Source organism: Tupaia chinensis, unplaced genomic scaffold (assembly GCF_000334495.1).
Source record: "Tupaia chinensis unplaced genomic scaffold, TupChi_1.0 Scaffold000477_1, whole genome shotgun sequence".
In the NCBI taxonomy this organism is placed as follows: Eukaryota; Metazoa; Chordata; class Mammalia; order Scandentia; family Tupaiidae; genus Tupaia; species Tupaia belangeri.
Window position 1 is genome coordinate 2,933,377 of NW_006159986.1, and position 8,630 is coordinate 2,942,006.

The 8,630-nt window shown below is 43.1% G+C and overlaps 1 protein-coding gene across 1 annotated transcript in view; it reads right to left on the reverse strand.

Annotated features, from left to right (window-relative positions):
• Positions 1-7,595: 7,595 nt before the first annotated feature.
• Positions 7,596-8,630, reverse strand: part of KRT32 (keratin 32) — an 8,188-nt gene continuing 7,153 nt past the window's right edge. Inside the window, exon 7 of the mRNA XM_014590672.2 lies at positions 7,596-8,367. The gene's annotated coding sequence lies outside the window, so the exon portion shown is untranslated. The remainder of the gene's footprint in view (positions 8,368-8,630) is intronic.

Sequence of the window (8,630 nt, forward strand, 5' to 3'; positions counted from 1 at the left end):
AATAGCGGCTACGCCGGTGTCTGACTTTTTTCCTTTATTTTTCTCTGGAAAACACCAAGGGCTATTAGTGAAAGCAGATTTGTAGTAATGACAGTTGGGCTCTGATCTACATAGATTTTGTAACTCCTTGGAAAGCTTCCTGTTAGCCTTCTTTTCCTCCCAGTAGCTAGAAATTTACAATGGTTGAAATCTGTAGGAATAAATCTCTGAGGGCCAAAAATGTGACATATTTGAGAATAATTATTCAACTTATGAACTAGCTGTACTATCGTTTTGTGAATTTATTGCACTGATACTGTAAAACTTGTACCTTGGGAACCAGCAGTTGGCATAATGGCTATGTCGCTGGACTCCCATGTTGTTGACTGCGATTTGCGTCCTGGACCTGGTGGCTTAAAACTCATGCTGGGCGTGTGTGCGTGCATGCCCAAGATCCCGAGAGGAGAATGGAGAAGGGATTGTGGCATGGCTATCCCCCTGGGAGGGGGTGATTTCTCGCTTTCTGTCTCTCTCTGTCTGGTGAGCGCACACACCTATAGCAAAAACCTCTCAAAAAGAAAAAAAAAAAAAAAACTTGTACCTTGTGGCTTATCTGTCCCTAAATAATGGTTGTCTCCCTTCAATATTGCTATAAACAGTGGCACCCATTGTAGTGTATGATTTTTTTTAATGTTTCATAAGAAAACTACCATCATTTTACATGTGTTTGCTCATTGTAAATAAGCCTATCTTCCTAACCAGAATTGTTTTGTGAATACGTGTTCTACTGATTAACTACTTTTGCTATTTTAATTCTGTATTCTTCCATTTTGTTTTGTGTAAAAGGGAAAACATTTTAAAAGCTGGAATCTAAAAAAATATATATATTTTTTAAGAGATAAAGAGATTAGCAGAGCATATTCTAGGTGTCCAGCTCCTTGAGGTTTCAATGAACAGAAAAAAAACACTCTTTTTTTGTTCAAATTAAATAGGGTTTTACTGCACATGAATGTATGTTCATTTATGGTTACGAAATATAAACTTTTAAAAAATGAGATACTGCTTTCTCTTTATCAGATTTTTTAAGTTGGAAAATAACACACAGTGTTGACACAAGTGTGGGGAAACAGGTCCCTGCACATCCTCCTGATAGGGGCATAAAGTAGTGCAATCATTATCTTCTGCCTCTGCACACAGGTACAAGACAAGGGCCATGCAATGGAGCCTCTGAGCCTCATACTTGACCCATGACATCGCTGGCTGCTCTGCACCACTCAATAATCTATCCACTGCGGGGTATACCCATGAGGCTCAGCTTGCCCTGGTGGGAGATGGTTAGGAAAGGAAACTCCAGAAGATACATGGGAAAGTTGAAAGATCCTTGATAATCAGGACCCCAAGAAGGGAAGAAAATATAGAATGCTATTTTGGCCAGCATAAAAATAGATCCTTGGCATAGTTCCAAAGATCCTCATGGTATAAAATATGAAAATACTGAACTTTTGCTCATTATGAACCCATGATTAAGTGTCTTGAATCTGAAATACCTTGGTGGCCAGTGTCTATCATAAACAGATGACTCAGTCACCTCTCTGCAAAGCTTTCTCTGGGGGCCAGGCAGCTATTAGATATAGAGTTTGTAGGGCAGCCACAGCCTGCCTGGAGTGAGGAGCCTTCAAACAACTTCTCGCTGTTTAGGAGCAGGGATTGCTGCCATAGCTAGAAGCCATGGTCCCAGAAAGCTGAGATGCAGATTGGTTAAAAGGGAGTACCCAGGTGGGAGAGTGTTTCCTAGCCCAGAGTTTTTATTTACCCAACCTGGGAGCAGGTACTAAATACAACTTTCCCCATGAATCCTCATTTATTTTTTCTGCCATCAGAACAATCCATCAGTCCTTGGAAGTCCTTCCTGCCTCATAGAAGAGAGGGTCAGCTGCCTCTGGACTCTTCCTCCTGCCCTCTGTTACTGCAAAAATTGCTCCACTTTACCTCTTTAAAGATCCCCCATTGAGGGAACCAGCAGTTAGAGTAATGGCTATGTCGCTGGACTCCCACGTCGTCGACCGCGGTTCGCGTCCCAGACCCGGTGGCTTAAAACTCACGCTGGCCGCATGTGTATGTGTGCCCAAGATCCCGAGAGGAGAATGGAGGAGAAGGGATTGCGGCGTGACCATCCCCCCTGGGGGGTGATTTCTCACTTTCTGTCTCTGTGTCTCTCTCTGTCTGGCGAGCGCACGCGCCCTATAGCAAAAAAAAAACAAAAAAAAAAAAACAAAAAACCCTCCAAAAAAATTTTTTTTCTTTGTAAAGTAAACAACAACCAAAACAGAGGATGATCCAATGATAATAAACCTATTGTTGGGAGTTTTTATATTCATGTTTACATATAATATCAGTACGGTGAGGTTGTCATAAATACAACAAAGTCACAAGTTTAATGGTAATAAATGAAAACAAAACAAAACAATCGACTAGACCTAATCACTCTAACAGTCATCCTTGTCCTAGTGCCAGCATGGCCTTCATCAACTTATGCTATTCCTCAGAGCCTCAGTTTGCCTGTTTGCAAATGGAGATAATTTAGCCCCGTTTGCCTTACCTCCTATTCCCAGGAAGTGTGACGGTCAAGTGGGTGACAGAGGGAGGGCACTGCTCTCTGTATGTCGCACACATGTAAGGTAGCAGTATACAGCGTAATGAGGATCAGTCAAAAGCAAGAGACATAGCTCCTAGAGTGTCCTGAGAAGTTAAGCTCTGCTCTCTGAGTGACTGGCTGGGTCCCCCTAGGAGTGACATTGGCTTTAAGATGAAGCATTCTTCTCTGCTGGTCCTCCATACATAAATATGTAGAGTTCCCTGAACAGATGAGTCTCTGGACTCAGGGCAAGAATCCCTAGAGAGATTGAACAATAGAATAAGAGAGGCTAAGCTGTTAGAACTCAATCAACAAAACGAATACAGTCCCTTCATGCACAAGAGGCCAGAGAGGAGCTATGAGTTCCCAAGGGATACAGAGCAAGTCAGTGACAGAGCCAGTACAGAGACCCAGTCTCCTAATTCCAGCTCATCTTGTTTCTGCCATACCAGGATGGATAAACCCTTTCTGTTAAAAGGCCAGATACTAACTATTTCAGGCTTTGCAGGCTATTAGTCTCTTTGCATTCCAACCACTCAGTTGTTATTGTAGCACAAAGCAGACATAGACTATATGAAAACAGATGGGTGCTCTATGCTCCACTAACACTTTATTCACCAAAATAGGCAGCAGCTGGATTTCGCCCATGAGCTAGAGTTTGCTGTCCCTTGCTCTTGCAGGACCATGAATGAAAACTGGACCCCTCAGAGCACTTGGGAGAACTTCTGTTGGTCTTGGAACCAGAAGGCTAGGATAGCAGGAGTGTGCCTGGCAAACACTCAGGTGGACTCCAGCTCTGGGCACTGAGCCTCAGACACTGGGGCTTCCACTCTATCAGGGCATTTAGACCAAGACTGGAAGATCATCCCAATGTTCTAAAGCAAAGCAGGCTGCGTGTGTGCCGCTGCTGCTGCTCTTGTTCCTGAAACTTAGGCTTTAGAATAGCCCCAAAAAGTGACTCAGCTTCCACTGTCACTGGGGAAAATCAAAAGAGAGGGGAAATTTGTTACCAAAACAGTCTTCTTTAACCAATATTTATTAAGCCCTTACAATAGACAGGCATCTTGATAGGCATTATATCCCTATAATCCTGTGAAGGAAGTAGAATTATCCCCATTTTCAAAAGAGAAGAAGGAAGTTCAGTTGCACAGAGATTAAAAAGTTTCCCCAAATCACCCAGCATGTCAGAAGTTGAACTTGGGATTCTAGGTCAGGTTTTCTGAAGCCAAATCCACTCTTTTCCATCAGACCAAGAAGCTCCTTTGTGAGATTGTCTACGTATTATGGCTAAGGGAAACTACTATCTAGAGATAAACTTATCTTCACCAATTGTTCAAAAGAGATAGACATCAAGTGATCATGGGAACTTTCACTCTAGCCAAACTGAAATTATTGCATTCAAGTGTTCAAATTTATAAAACACAAGAGAATTGTTTTATTAGTGATGACTTTCCTGGTTATAGCCTGGAAGAGGTACATCCTTCTGTGATCATATTGTAAAAGTTTTCCTAATATCATAGGGAGAAAAAGTCCACTCGGTACACTTCAAAACACCCCCATCTCCCAGTCACTATGCCCAACTCCTGCATCTCTACTATGGGGCCTCCTCTTACGAAGTGGTACTCTCTGGCTACTGCGTCCCTGAATGACATTTCTGTTCAAACAGGCCTTAGGCTCAGCCCAAGAAGAGGAGCCTTGCTCTAGAACAGTGAGTGACAGGAGGAAGCCCAGCCTCCAATCGCCTTGGGAAAAGTAGTCTCTTTGAAAAATAAATTCTCTCTTTCCCAATTCCACTCCAGGAGAAGCCCTGGGATCTGTGAAAGTTTCTCCCAAACATCAAATATGGCAGAGTTTTATTACTTCACAGTAGCCCTGCCCACGCTTCCCTATAAAGCAGAGCTAATTAAATTCACAGGCTTTGATATGAAGAGAGAGTTTCTCTGAGAATCTCCATGTGGTAACCCTGAGTCCTGTTTCTGGGAAGTCCTGGTACTAGTGGGGTGTAAATAGTTCCCACAACCTACAACCATGGCTTCCTCACCATCAGTAAGAGAGATGCGTCTGACAGGAGCTCACAAGGTCTCTAGCTTGGAAGTACCATGTGGGGGCCTGGATAGTGGTGGCCATCCATTTCCAGCAGGGGGCAGTACTCCTGACCCTGGATGTGCCAGGCTTGGTTTCATATAAAAAGCTTTAATAGATATTTGGGTGGGCAGGCAGGACTTGGCAAGTTGGAATGACACACAGGCGTGGAAATAAGGACCAGGGTATATTGGACAATATATGCGAGGGGAAAAGGAGCCTGCTGAAGTTTCCACAGGAGCTAGAGTTCTGGATCCCCAGACTGCAACTTCTGTGCAATTGCTCCCGCCACAGCTCCTGGCCACAACCAAAGGTCTGTGTTTACTGAGCCAAATGTTCAAAGGACAAGCAGATTCTGAGTTTGCTGTATTTTTTTTTAGAAGGAGCCATAGACCCAGGAAAGAGTTTCAGCATCTCAGAGAAAATGCCTCCATTCTTAGGGAAACAAAAGAAGCAGAAAGGAGACATATTTATTAGCCTGAAATAATAACAAACTGTGAATGCTTGGAGAACGCATAAAGAGCTTGAAGAAACCTGTTGGGTTTGGCATCAAGGCACTTGGCTTTGATTCCCACCTGTTGGTTGTGTGTCTGTGAGCACATCTTTCCATCTCCTTGGGTCTTAGACTTCTTGTCTGCAGCATGAGCCAGATCATTTGGAAGGTGTCTTCTGGCTCTGAGAGTCTAGGACAGCTATGTCCAATGGAATGTTCTGTGGTGCTGAAAGTATTTTCTATCTTCGATGTCTCATTGGTACACTTATCCACATATGGCTACTGTGACTAACATTAATTTTTCAGTTTTATTTAGTTAAAAATTAAATACCATATGGGGTTAGTGCCTACCACATTGGACAGAACAGATCTAGGATTCTCAAAATCCAGATTTGGTCTGTTCAGTCTATTAGATTTAACAAACTGAGCACATTGTAGAAAAGTTCTGCAAAGGAGATAAAACCATGGGATTCCTGGTTTGCATAGTTACAAGAAATTCAATTACCCAAATGCCCCTCACCCTTGGCATTTCAGCTCATTGAAATTTTACCCACCACTAACCAGGCCGCACAGCTTGCTGAGCTGTGTGTTCGTGTCTCGTTGTTGTTAGGCTAATGACTTTATCTGCCAGGTATGCATGCAAGATCATGTCTGGGGAGCCCCCGGACAGCTACAGGATCCAATCCATTCTTGATCATTTCTTGGCAAGGCCCAAGGGCAAAATACTTAAGAAAAACTTCATCTCAGCTCATTAAGGAAGAACTGTGTGTTTGTGGGTAAGGTTCAGAAAGATGTTCACAATTCCTCTTCCTGGCTCTCTCCTCTTTCCTGCCATGGCCAATCCATTACCAAGTCAGGTCCTTCACCAAGTCTCAGACTGATCCCTTATTTTTCCATGACCACCATCATTGTCTTAGCTGGGACCTGACTGACTTATTTCACAGACTATCCATTAACTTTCTCCCTACCTCTCAGTCATCCCATCTAAGCTCTGTGGTGAAACTTTTGGAATACCACTCTGGTCATATCATCCTTGGGCTCAAATCCTGCAGCAACCCTCCCACTGCCTTCAGAATAGAGTCCAGGCTCTTCTTGGAGTAGCTGAGGCCCGCCACAGTCCAATACTTTACTTTCATTTGAATTTTTTTTTCTCATTAGTCTCTTATAGGAATCTTCTGCCCCAGCTAACAGGGACACTCCAAGTCTCCCAAACTTGACTTCTGCTCTCCTACAGACCCCACACACATCTTTCTATCATCTGCTCTGTAGACCTTCCATTCAACCTTCAAGGTCCATCTCAAATGCCACCAGCTACAAGAAGACTTTCAGTTCTCCCCAAGCTAATACTTTCTACCAATCTTTGTTCATGTGTGCTTTCTGTATACGAGTTTGCAGTATAGCAAAATGGCTAACATAACACTGTTATGCAGCTAGATATGAGTTCAAATCTTTGTCCTTGCATATAACCTTGACAACTGACTTACTCTCTGAACCTTGGTTTCCCATATCTTAAATGAACATGAAGCTTACCTTAAAAGGTGTAGTAAAACTACATAAGTTAATTTATGTAACATAATCAACACAGAACTTGGTACATTATAAGCACTCAATAATTAGTAGCAATTGTCATTGTGGTTGCTATTGCTGTGATTGTAACACGACCCTTATTGAGGAAGGAGCAGGACCTTACAGGCACTGATCTTAGCTCCCCCTCTACTTATAAGGGTTTGGATGTGGAGATCATTTGCATTTTTGAGTATTGCCTGTACCCGGCCATAGTTTGCAAATAGTAAAGGCACTGGCAATGAATTGGGTGAGCATTTCTGGAACCTAAAGGCCTTGAGTTGAGGCCTGGATCCACCACTTATTAACTTTGTGTGACTTCCAGCACATTTCTTCGCCTCTCCGTGCCTCATTATAAAGTGGATAAAATAATGATACTTCTTTCATAGACTGTTGCAAGGATTAAATGAGGCATTATTAATAAGGTGTCTAGGGTCTTTTGAGTTATACAACCCTTAACACAGAACCTGCACTTAGCAGACACTCAGTGAAGACTTTGGGGTGAATAAATGATCCCATTGTACCAACTGTAATGAGATTGAGTGGTGAGTTCATTACAGTATTATTCTCAATTGCAGTTGTTTGGCCTAGAGTTCTGGCATAATTATCTCCATCTTCTCTTTATTCTTTTATTACTTGGCTCTAGACTGGTTGCCTGGTTTTAACTGGCTTATGGCATGTGGGCCTTTTTGGTGAACACCTCTCAAGCTTCTATGGAAACAGAAGGGATATAAAAATAAATATAGAATTCAGCACATTTCTCTTGAGCCCAGTTGAATATAATTGGCTTGTGGATATAGCAGCACAAATGACAGAAAGAGAGAAATGGACATGCTTGCAGGGCCACGAATACAGCTTTATTTCCCAGTCTACTAAGAATACATGCTCTGTGTGGCAGCATAGACAACCAGAAACATCACCAGAGAGAACAGTTTACCCATGGAAATAGAAGGAGCAGTTTTCTTTTCATTTATTTTATACATTTGATAACTATACATCACTGAGCTTGTAAAGTGAATTTACCCAACATGGAATACGCTTCAGACAAGTCCAGTTGAGAATACTATACATCATATCATAAACAGGTAAAAATCACTTCAAGTAAGACATCCCATTTAACCTTCAAGACCTATCTCAAATGCCACCAGCTACAAGTCTTTCGGTTCCCCCCAAGCTAATACTTTCTTCTAATCTTTGTTCATGTGTGCTCTGTCTTATCCTACAAATGTCTTTCCTCCCTATTTTTTCCCTAATTTCCTTCCCTAATCTTCCCCTCTTCCACCTTCCAGAAGAGGTGGGGCTAGAGCTTCCCTGTAATATCCCAACATGTTGAGGACAGTCCACTTCCTGTTCTGCTCAGGGTCTTCCTTGATGGTTGAGGCTGGCTCTGCTCTTTTGCTCACTGAACTGTGATCAGGCTCGGCCTGAAGAGACACCAGGTTGCCCAGCTCCAGTCCCTCCAGGATCCACCAGCCCTGAAGGACTTCAGTAGCGGCCAGGGGGACAGGGTGAGCAAGGTACACAGACAGTGGGTGGCACACACACAGTACGTGGCACACAGGGGGAGGGCACACAAGGGAAACAGGAAGATGTGGAGCATGGGTTACAGGGCAACCTGCAGGAGAAGGTCACAGTGGGACAGGATTAGTAGAAAAGCCCAGCTTGGCAACATGTCCTGCCATTCTACCCCTGAGACACCTCTCAAACCCATCCTCTGAGTACCTTCTTCATCCAGGTTCCCTAGTCCCAACCTCCATCATCTTTGCCTATGTTACCTCAACAGCCTTCCAACTGATCTCTCTAACCCAACTCTTGCCTGTTCTAGTCATTGTCAAGCTACTGGTCAGAGTGATCTTCTATAAACTCAAATCTGATTAC